This window comes from Budorcas taxicolor, chromosome 10, assembly GCF_023091745.1.
Source record: "Budorcas taxicolor isolate Tak-1 chromosome 10, Takin1.1, whole genome shotgun sequence".
Lineage (NCBI taxonomy): Eukaryota > Metazoa > Chordata > Mammalia > Artiodactyla > Bovidae > Budorcas > Budorcas taxicolor.
The window spans coordinates 24,750,798-24,762,151 of record NC_068919.1 but is presented as its reverse complement, the minus strand read 5'-3'; positions in this window follow the sequence as shown (position 1 = coordinate 24,762,151).

The window sequence follows — 11,354 nt, the reverse complement described above, 5'->3', positions numbered from 1 at the left end:
AACCAATAACTATAATTCAAGAAAGTCTGGCTAATTTGACATCTATTGCTGTCCAGAGGACATAAATTATGTAAAAATGTGGACAGAGATTTTGCTGAAATGAAGGCAAAAAAAGTTTTTCAGCTATGCCTTTAGAAGGTCAATCTTTGTGCCCTGCTTCCTTTAAACAGAAGACATTCCACATTCCATTGATTCTCTGATGTTTTCAACTCCAGTATTCTTGCCAGGACTTTGGAAGGAACATGAGTATATGGAAGTTAAAGAGCTATTTCTGGTATGAAGGATTTATATGCCTATAGTAAAAAAAGTTCAGAGAAGGCAATGGCAACCCACTCCAGTACTCTTGCCTGGAAAATCCCATGGACGGAGGAGCCTTGTAGGCTGCAGTCCATGGGGTCGCTAGGAGTTGGACACGACTGAGCGACTTCACTTTCACTTTTCACTTTCATGCATTGGAGAAGGAAATGGCAGCCCACTCCAGTGCTCTTGCCTGGAGAATCCCAGGGACGGGGGAGCCTGGTGGGCTGCCATCTCTGGGATCGCACAGAGTCGGACACGACTGAAGCTGCTTAGCAGCAGTAAGAAAGTTTGAGGAGGAGTATATTAGACTTTGGGGCTCTCCATATGTTTCTGGGTCACTGATGCTATCAGCACTTGATGACAATTAACAGAGACTGGAGAGTTCATGCATGGGTGGGTCATGCATTTTTTTGCTTCCTCCCATCCCAGGGGCCTTTAGATTGCCCTTTTCCTCTGCTTTCAGCCATCCTTCCAAAGACCAATTTCCTTTTCCTTTCCCAAGATTCTTATCAACCAGGACTGGAACCACCTTTCAGTTCAGTTCAGTTGCTTGGTCTTGCCCAACTCTTTTCAACCCCATGGACTGCAGCACACCAGGCTTGTATACAACCATATTGTATCAACAGCTAGAACAGAGCCAGAGAATGCTGCATATAGAGAATACTGGGGTCAAGAAAAGGAACAATCTTGTTCATTTACAAAAGCTCTGAATCCCCAGAAAGGAGCCAGGGAGGGCCTCTAAGAGAGCAGATGAATGTGATTTCCAAATGAGCTAGAAATGAGGAAGAACAGAATAAGAAAGGATAGGAGGGACAGCTGAGTTAGCTGGGGCATGGTGACGAGAAGTCAGATTCAGGATTGACTTAGGAAGGGACCTGGAAAGGAAAATTAGGAAAAGCAATGCCAAACACAGGGGCCACTGCATCCCCATGGCATACCCTGGAGTGTGCAAGACCAACAAAGCAGAGAGGTGAGTCAAGAACAGCAAAGCCCCTCTCCCTTGCTCCCAGCAGACAGCATCTCTCCCTCTACCTAACTCTTGGGTTTCTTATAGATGCAGAGACATCTGTAGGAGAGAGACACACATAGTCACCATCCATTCACACTCCACCTCCATGACAGATACACATTCATGCTCCACCTCCACGACGGATACACACACATGCTCTAGAGACAGGAAGACAAAAGTACAGCCATTTTGGAAAAGGACTAGTGAATGGTCTTGGGAAGCTAAGAAAACAAAGGCTCTAGGGGCCTTAGTTCCAGAGACAAAAATCAGGCTCACAGCAGTAAAAGATTACCTTTATTTCTGTTACACTAATGAGTATACTTAGTTGCCACAAGACAAGAAACTCAACCATAAATTTTAACCTTATCTGTTCTGGTGCTTTCTTACAGAAAATTATCATGTACTTCTATTCGCTCACAGAAGCATTCCTATTCCTGATAGCTATCTTGGAGCCACCTGCTGCAGATCAAACAAGTTTCATGATTTCTGGAGATAACTGGTGATCACCAGACAAACCCTCCTCCCTTTTGTTACAAAAACAACTTGCCCCTTCTACTCAGGGAACTGACACTTTTCCCCTCATCTTCTCCTTTATGCACAAGCTATCTCTTTCAATAAAAATTTTTGCTTACCTAAAAGTCTTTTTTTTGTTGTTCATTACATCTTTATAACTCATTTTTTAATTGAAGTATAGTTGATTTATATCATGTTAGTTTCAGATGCACAGCACAGTGATTCAGTTATACAAATATCTCTCTATATATATATATTTCTTTTCAGATTATTTTCCCTTAAAGTTATTACAAGGTATTGAGTAGAGTTCCGTGAGCTATATAGTAGGGCCTTGTTAGTTGTCTAAGAGTCTTGTGGAAGCAATTACTCATTTCTGTGGTATTGCTGTCCAAAAAGGTGGAAGGGGTCCTATAATACCCCCACATATGTACACATAGCTGTATGTACTCCCTCTTCCAAAGATTACCCTAATAACAGCATTATCTTTGTAGGTAAATGTACTGAGAAGACCTATCTTAATGAACAACAGCTATTGCCAGTCAAGGCTGATGCCTGTTTTGCTACAGCTTAAAAATACCAGGGCTTCTTATGGATTTTTATGGTGTTCCCGTGGTTAAGAATCTGCCTGCAATGTAGGGGACACAGGTTTGATCTTTGGTTGGGGAAATAGACCCCACATGCCACCTGGCATGGACAAAAAATTTAAAAATGAATATTTAATTATAAACAAACAAACAAAAAAAAATAAAGGTTTCCTTTAGGTTGATGACCAGGAAAGGAACTCAGTTCCCTTGAAGGAATCTGCCCAGCCCAGGATGTGGTCCTCAGTTGATGAAAAGATTGAGTAACAGTAGGAGACTGCTTATAACTCTAAAGCACATGGGACAAATCAGATGGATGCCAGCCAACTAATATTGGACACATATGGTGATTTGTGAGACTTGTTTGTGTTCAGTCGCTCAATCACGTCTGATTTTTGCAACCCTGTGGACTGTAGTCCACCAGACTTCTCTGTAGGGGATTTCCCAGGCAAGAATACTGGAGTGGATTGCCATTCCCCCCTCCAGGGGATCTTCTCGAGGGCTCAAACCCATGTCTCCTGCGTTAGTAGGCAGATTCTTTACAACTGAGCCATCTGGGAAGCAATTTGTTTAGGTATTTTTAAAAGGATGCTTCACCCCTTACTGAAGTGAATTGTTTTGACCAAGAGCTTTCACTTCACCTTGTCAAATTATAAACATATTGTTATTTTTAAATCTCATAACTATATGTATGTAAATCTTATTTTTAAATCTGCCTTTGAGAGAAAATTTTAAAAGTAGAAATTGTGTTTATATCTGAAATAAGTAATGCAAACATCCAGTTTTTGTGGAAGAACTGATGAGGATCTAGGGTCAGGTTCCCAGCTGTCTGCACTAACCCTCAATGAGGATCTAGGGTCAGGTTCCCAGCTGTCTGCACTAACCCTCAATCCCTGGTATGAGTTTTAGCATATAAGCCTGGGAAGCCACACCATCTCTGAATATTGAGCAATCGAGCTCCAATATCCCTTTACTTCTAATGGAGAGAGCTGAGTTGGATTTCCTGCAGACCATGACCACTAGTCTTTGAAGGGACTCAGCCTTCTTGTGCAAAAGTGAGGAAGAAAATCTTGCAGGTGGAGGTCACTGACATGCAGCAGTCACTAGGCAGCAGTGAAATGCATGAAAACACTGGCATGATGCAGACATTGTTTCTAGGTTGGTGTCTCTGTTCCTGTTTTCCTGTACTACACATTCGCTTACTCCCCGTTTAGCTAATTGACAGAAATAAATGTAAATGCTGCATTAATAAAGTGAATGTGGTGTGTCATAAATATGTTCTCTCAGGACTGTCTGTACTTTGACATCCTGAAGCCTATGGGCTTTATACTCAATCTTATTACTCAGAATAAAACACATATCCTTTCTTGTAGTTCTTGGCCTGCTGAATCCTTCAAAGTCTTAAGAGAGATGTAAAGAAATCTATTCTAACTCAATTTGGTCAATCCAGTGAATCTTTATCACTGTTAGAGAATTTTCTTGGTCTTGCCTTCCCTCCCTGGGGCAAGAATCACTCTGAGCCCAGAGTCACATTTAAATTATATTCCAGCAACACGGAAGTCGAACCAGTAGAAATGTACCCTGTCTACTTGTTCAATATCTAACTTGGCCCCCAAATCTATTAATAGGACCTATTAACCTGAAAGGGCCCCAAATCTCTATTTTAGAATACATATTTTTTTTAATAACTCCCCCTTTCCATGCTGTAGAAAGTACAGTTTTCAAAGCACAGTCAAATGCCAAAAACCTAAATATCTAAACATTAGAACAAGGTGTTAATTCAGTTGGTAATGATACCATTCTTAACCACAGCAGGGAAGAAAAAGATGATGCTAGAGATCCCTAGAGAATTAAAACATACTGAGATTCCAAAAATGAATATAAAGCACAAGACGCAGAATCAATAATCAAAGATAGAAGAAATATTTCTTTGGCAGGAGGTAGGGAACTGGTTTTAGAAATAGGTAGACCTCATAGATTCTCACCATAGGCAATTCCAACCATTGCTTTTAAAAAGAATGTCTAAAACATAACAGAAGAAGCATTCTGAAAATTCCTAAGTAGGAAAAGTAGACCACTAGAGGGGCATATTTTGTTGCTATAAGTCACTAAGTCCTGTCCAACTCTTTTGCGACCCCATGGACTGTAGCCTGCCAGGATCCTCTGCCCATAGGCAAGAACACTGGAGTGGGCTGCCATGTCCATTTCCTAGGCAAAAACACTGGAGTGGGTTCCACTGCCCTAGTGCAGATCTTCCCGACCCAGGGATCAAACCTGCATCTCCTGCATTGGCCAGTGTATTCTCTACCACTGGGCCAACAGTGAAGCCCAAAAGAGGAGTACAGACAATAATAATCCATGTCATTCCACTGAAAAAATAAAAATTACCATGTGGGCACCAAGAGAATGATACTTTAGTTAACTTTTTATTCTTCAGTTCAGTTCAGTTCAGTCGCTCAGTCGTGTCTGACTCTTTGTGACCCCCTGAATTGCAGCACACCAGGCCTCCCTGTCCATCACCAACTCCTGGAGTTCACTCAAACTCACGTCCATCGAGTCGATGATGCCATCCAGACATCTCATCCTCTGTCGTCCCCTTCTCCTCCTGCCCCCAATCCCTCCCAGCATCAGCGTCTTTTCCAATGAGTCAACCCTTCACATGAGGTGGTCAAAGTACTGGAGTTTCAGCTTTAGCATCATTCCTTCCAAAGAACACCCAGGACTGATCTCCTTTAGAATGGACTGGTTGGATCTCCTTGCAGTCCAAGGAACTCTCAAGAGCCTTCTCCAACACCACAGTTCAAAAGCATCAATTCTTTGGCGCTCAGCTTTCTTATATGAAGACAACAGAGTCATTCTTAGAATACTAATACTTATTTAACTGACATTTCTTTCTGAGTGCTTTTGATGTAACAAGCACTATTCTAAGTGCTGTGCATACAGTGGTGAGCAAATCAGACTGTCACCTGCATTTTAGAAATTTTGTCCCCATGATGCTGAAAGCTCAGCCTCTCTGTACACCAGTGCCAAATCAAATCTCAAAGTTCTAAAGTGGAAAAGAATAGCTTTATTGCTCTGCCAGGCAAAGGGAGACACAGTGAGTTCCTGCGCTCAAAAACTATGTGTCCCAACCAAGAAGGATTTCATGAGAAGTTTTATAGCAATGGATCAAGGCTTGGGTCCCGGACAAGATTAGAGTGTGTGCAGGGCCTGGTTCAAAATTCGGAAAGGAGTATGTCAAGGCTCTATATTGTCATCCTGATAATTTAACTTATATGCAGAGTATGCAAAATGCATGCAAAATGCAAAATGCCGGGCTGGATGAAGCACAAGCAGGGTTTTCTATTTTTTGCCATGCTTGTGGGAACTTAGTTCCCCAACCAGGTATTAAACCTGGGCCCTCAGCAATGAGAGAACACAGTCCTAACCACTGAACCACCAAGGAATTCCCTGAAGAACAAGCTGGAATTAAGATTGCCAGGAGAAATATCAGCAACCTTAGATATGCAGATGATACCACTATAAGGGCAGAAAGTGAGGAGGAACTAAACAGTCTCTTGACGAGGGTGAAAGAGGGGAGTCAAAAAGCTGGCTTAAAACTCAACATTCAAAAAACTAAGATCATGGCATCTGGTCCCATCACTTCATGGCCAATAGAAGGGGAAAAAGTGGAAACAGTGACAGATTTTAATTTCTTGGGCTCCAAAATCACTGTGGATGGTGACTGCAGCTATGAAATTAAAAGACACTTACTCGTTGGAAGGAAAGCTATGACAAACCTAAACAGTGTATTAAGAAGAAAGTCCATATGTTGCAGAAAGGGGGACCCCTCCAGGGTCCGAGAGTTGGCTCTTGTCTAACACTCAGAAATGAATTGTCTGAGGAGACACATTGTCTGAAGAGACACATGTGCTAACAAAGCAAGAGATTTTATTGGGAAGGGGTGCCCAGGTGGAGAGCAGTAGGGTAAGGGAACCCCTGCTCTGCCACAGGGCTCAAAGTTTCGCATTTTATGGTAATGAGATTAGTTTCTGGGTTGCCTTTGACCAATCATTCTGACTCAGAGTCCTTCCTGGTGGCACATGCATCACTCAGCCAAGATGGATGTCTCCTTTTGACCTTTCCCAAACTCTTCTGGTTAGTGGTGGCTTATTTGTTCCATGTTCCTTACCAGGACCTCCTGTCAGAAAACAACTCATGCAAATGATTACCGTGGTGCCTGGCCAGGATGGGCAGTTTCAGTCAGTGTGCTTCCCCTAGTAAAAGCTATGGTTTTTCCAGGAATCATGTATGAATGTGAGAGTTGGACCATAAAGAAGGCTGAGTGTCAAAGAAGTGATGCTTTCAAACTATGCTGTGCTTTCAAACTGTGCTGGAGAAGACTCTTGAGAGTTCTTTGGACAGCAAGAAGATCAAACCAGTCAATCCTAAAGGAAATCAACCCTGAATATTCATTGGAAGGACCGATGCTAAAGCTGAAGCCCAATACTTTTAGCCACCTGATGCACCGAGCCAGCTCATTGGCAAAGACCCTGAGGCTGTGAAAGATTGAAGGCAGGAGAAAGGGGCAACAGAGTATGAGATTTGGGGGCTGGATGACATCACTGACTCAGTGGACATGAGTTTGAGCAAGCTCTGGGAGATGGTGAAGGACAGGGAAGCTTGGAGTACTGCAGCCCATGGTGTCACAAAGTGACACAACTTGGCGACTGAACAACAACAACAACAACAAGCCTGCACTCCCTTAATCTTGTCTCAAATGGTCAGTCTCCTAATCTTGAGACCAGCATCTCTGGTCCTGTTAATATTGATTGCTTCAGGGGGTTTCTTGACTGCTTCTCCTTTGGTTAGCAATTGTTTGAATCTGCCATTTGGACCTCAAGGAAGACATGGGGCTGGAATCTTGCCTACAAGAAATGGGAGATAGAAAATGCCTCCATGCCTAGGAGCCCCATAGGGTTTCACTCAGTTTACCCACACATCTTGGATATTTCTCAAACTAATTCAGTAGGGCATATTTTAACTAAGAAAAGAAAATCCTTCTATTGAGGCAATTAAATACCACAGTGAGATCCCACTTTCATTACCATCATAACCAGGGACAGTGCAAGAGGAAGAAGGACACTGCCTTTGGCATCAAGACTATGGCTTGAGACCTCCTATGTGGCCTGCATCAATGAATTGTGTGAGGATAAATAATTTATCAAATCTGGGGAAGACAGAAGTCATATATCATAAGATGAAAAGTTAGTGCAGTCATCATCAGGTGGCTCTACAGGCTTGATAAGTAAAAGCAAAGATACGGAGGGTTATAACCAAGGAGAAGTAGCTAAACTACCACATTCTATTTTTAACCATAGTTCATAAGAACTCCCTTAATTTCTTTCGAAGTTATTTCAACAGTATCACTTACTTCTAAAGGAAAACAAAGAACTAATGTGAAGCATTAATTGGTATTGATGCCAAAATCTTGGCTCTCCGTGCACGGATGTCAACAGAAATATAGAGATAGAGTTATAGAGAAAAAAGACAGAGTGGCTTTATTTCCCTGCCAGGCAAAGAAGGACCACAGTAGGTTAGCACCTCAAACACTGTGCTCTCCTCCCTGGGGAATAGGGAGAAGTCTTACAGTCAAGTAGGTGATAAGGATCAAGGCAGTGACAGGTTTGCATTCTTCTAATGGGTTGGTAGTGAGGTAAGGATGAGTCACATCATCAGCCTTCCAGTTCCAACTGGTCTGAGGTCTACATGCTTCTTATCTGGGCAGCATACCATTGTTGATAGTTAACTTCTTCCTCTGGGAGGGGGTTTCAGTATCTGCAAAACAACTCAAAGATATTATTGTGTGTATCCTCTGATAGGGAACCAGGACCCTGCCCCAAGGCTGCACTATTGTTTCTCTTGACTATTTCTCCCTTATCTTGCATCTTCTCCCTTCCCTAATTAGAACTGCTGATTCTGGCCATTGGAACTCAGGGAAGTTCATGGAGGCTGAATGAAGGCTATTTCCTATAATCAAAGAAATGGGGGACACAGAAAGGCTTTCTACCCAGGAGTCCCATAGGGCCCTTATCAGCATCAGTATTTGTTATTGCTTAGTGGCTAGGTTACCCACTCCAGTGTTCTTGCCTGGAAAATCCCAGGGATGGGGGAGCCTGGTGGGCTGCCATCTCTGGGGTCCCACAGAGTCGGACATGACTAAAGCGACGCAGCAGCAGCAGCAGCAGCAGCGGCGGCGGCTAGGTTGCAAGCTGGAATCAAGATTGAAGGGAGAAATATCAATAACCTCAGATATGCAGATGACACCACTCTTATGGCAGAAAGTGAAGAGGAACTAAAAAGCCTCTTGATGAAAGTAAAAGAGGAGAGTGAAAAAGTTGACTTAAAGCTCAACATTCAGAAAACTAAGATCATGGCATCTGGTCCCATCACTTCAGGGCAAATAGATGGGGAAACAGTGGAAACAGTGTCAGACTTTACTTTTTTGGGCTCCAAAATCACTGCAGATGGTGATTGCAGCCATAAAATTAAAAGACACTTACTCCTTGGAAGGAAAGTTATGACCAACCTAGATAGCATATTGAAAAGCAGAGATATTACTTGGCCAACAAAGGTCCATCTAGTCAAGGCTATGGTTTTTCCAGTGGTCATGTATGAATGTAAGAGTAGGACTGTGAAGAAGGCTGAGCGCCGAAGAATTGATGCTTTTGAGCTGTTGTTCTGGAGAAGACTCTTGAGAGTCCCTTGGACTGCAAGGAGATCCAACCAGTCCATCCTAAAGGAGACCAGTCCTGGGTATTCATTGGAAGGACTGATGCTGAGGCTGAAACTCCAAAACTTTGGCCACCTCATGCGAAGAGTTGACTCATTTGAAAAAACCCTGATGCTGGGAGGAATTGGGGGCAGGAGGAGAAGGGGATAACAGAGGATGAGATGGCTGGATGGCATCACTGGATGCACCTGAGTTTGGGTGAACTCCAGGAGTTGGTGATGGAAAGGCAGGCCTGGCCTACTGCGATGCATGGGGCCGCAAAGAGTCGGACATGACTGAGCGACTGAACTGAACTGAGTGGCTAAGTTTTGTCCAACTCTGCTGACAAGGAAAGGAAAGGAAAAGGAAGGGAAGGGAAGAGGAAGGGAGGGGAGGAGAGGGGAAAGCTACAGGCTGACTCTCTAAGGGCACAGCTGAAACAACATCTTGGAGGGAACATTCTGAAAAGATGGGGTACCATCCTTCAGGATGCAGTTTATGTATTGAATCAGAAAACTCTAAATGATACCCCAATAGGATGATTACATAGATCTGATAACCAAGGAGTAGAAGCAGGAATGGTTTCCTTTACCATCACTCCTTCTGACCCATGGAAATTTCATGCTTTCATCTCTGTAATGCTGGGCTCTGTCAAGTCAAAGGTTCAGCTCCCCAAAAAGGATGCACTCTTGACAAGGGATATATCAAGGGTCTCCCTGAACTACAATCTACAGCTGCTGCTATGACACTTTGGATTGCTTAGGCCTAGGGAGCAGAAGATGAGGAGTTACCATACTGTCAGGGCTGCTGCTGCTGCTACTGCTAAGTCGATTCATTCGACTCTGTGCGACCCCATAGACAGCAACCCACCAGGCTCCCCCGTCCCTGGGATTCTCCAGGCAAGAACACTGGAGTGGGTTGCCATTTCCTTCTCCAATGCATGAAAGTGAAAAGTGAAAGTGAAATCGCTCAGTCGTGTCCTACTCTTAGTGACCCCATGGACTGCAGCCCACCAGGCTCCTCCATCCATGGGATTTTCCAGGCAAGAGTACTGGAGTGGGGTGCCATTGCCTTCTCTGCTGTCAGGGCTAAGCAACACTAATTAGAAGGAAGAGGTAGACTCTTTTTTACACAATGGGAGCAGAGAAGAATTCATGCAGAACCAAAGTGATCTACTTGGGTGCTTCCCAGCATTCCCATGTAACTGTGAGTCTATATGTACTACAATGTCAGCTGGAGAAAGATATGACTATGAAGAGTTTGGACCATTCAGGATAGAGGGTTTGGGTCCTAATACCAGACAAGCCACTATGACAGCTGAGGGAAGGGGGAATGAGAATGAATGTAAAGGAAGGAGAGGATAGTTGCAGCCCTGAATCAACCGTAGTAACAGTGACTATATTTTCCCTCTCCTTCTTCTAAATTTCTCTTCAAAAATGGAGTCCCATACAAAGCTTGAAGGAATCGTCTCTTGAACCTATCTGTCAAACCAGATCTGTGTGGTTCTAGGGCAAGTGTGAAAATGCACTACTCAGATCTCCTGCTGTGGTAATCATAATTAACTGATGACCCCAACTGCCAGCCTGTGAATCTGCTATACTTCTTATAGGCTGCTCTCAGACAATGACTGAGTGTAGCTTGGATACTAAGTCAGGCCTATTTCTCAGGAAGCACAACTTCTCTGATAGCCATCTTGAGCTCAAAGACTCTCCATTAGCCTGGCTGAACCTTTTTAGAACTGTGCCTATCCAACCTGTTTTCTTTTCCTCCGTCTTTCACAGAGGTCAGACCTGCATCATAGACTGTGATGAGTTGTGAATTAACTTTTATTTGGGGGCAAAATGAGAACTTAGAGGCCAGGAGACAGCATTTCAGAGAGCTCTGAGAAACTGTTCTGAAGAGGCACGAGGGAAGGTCCGTATATATGTGATTTTGGTGAAGGCGGGGGAATACATGCAATCAAGCACAAATTTTTGCAAAAGGTTGCTGCTAGTCATGTGAAGGTTACTTCTAGTCATGAGGAGCACACATCACCATGAAAGATATTGGTGCTTTTCTAGATACGAGAAAATGCAAAAATTGGGCTCATAAAAATAATCTGAAAATATATGGACTTTTCTGGCAGTTTTTCCCAGAGCACAAAGTGCCTCATTCCTGATCTCCACCCTCAAATCCTTTCAGAGGATGCTACAGGTCAGCA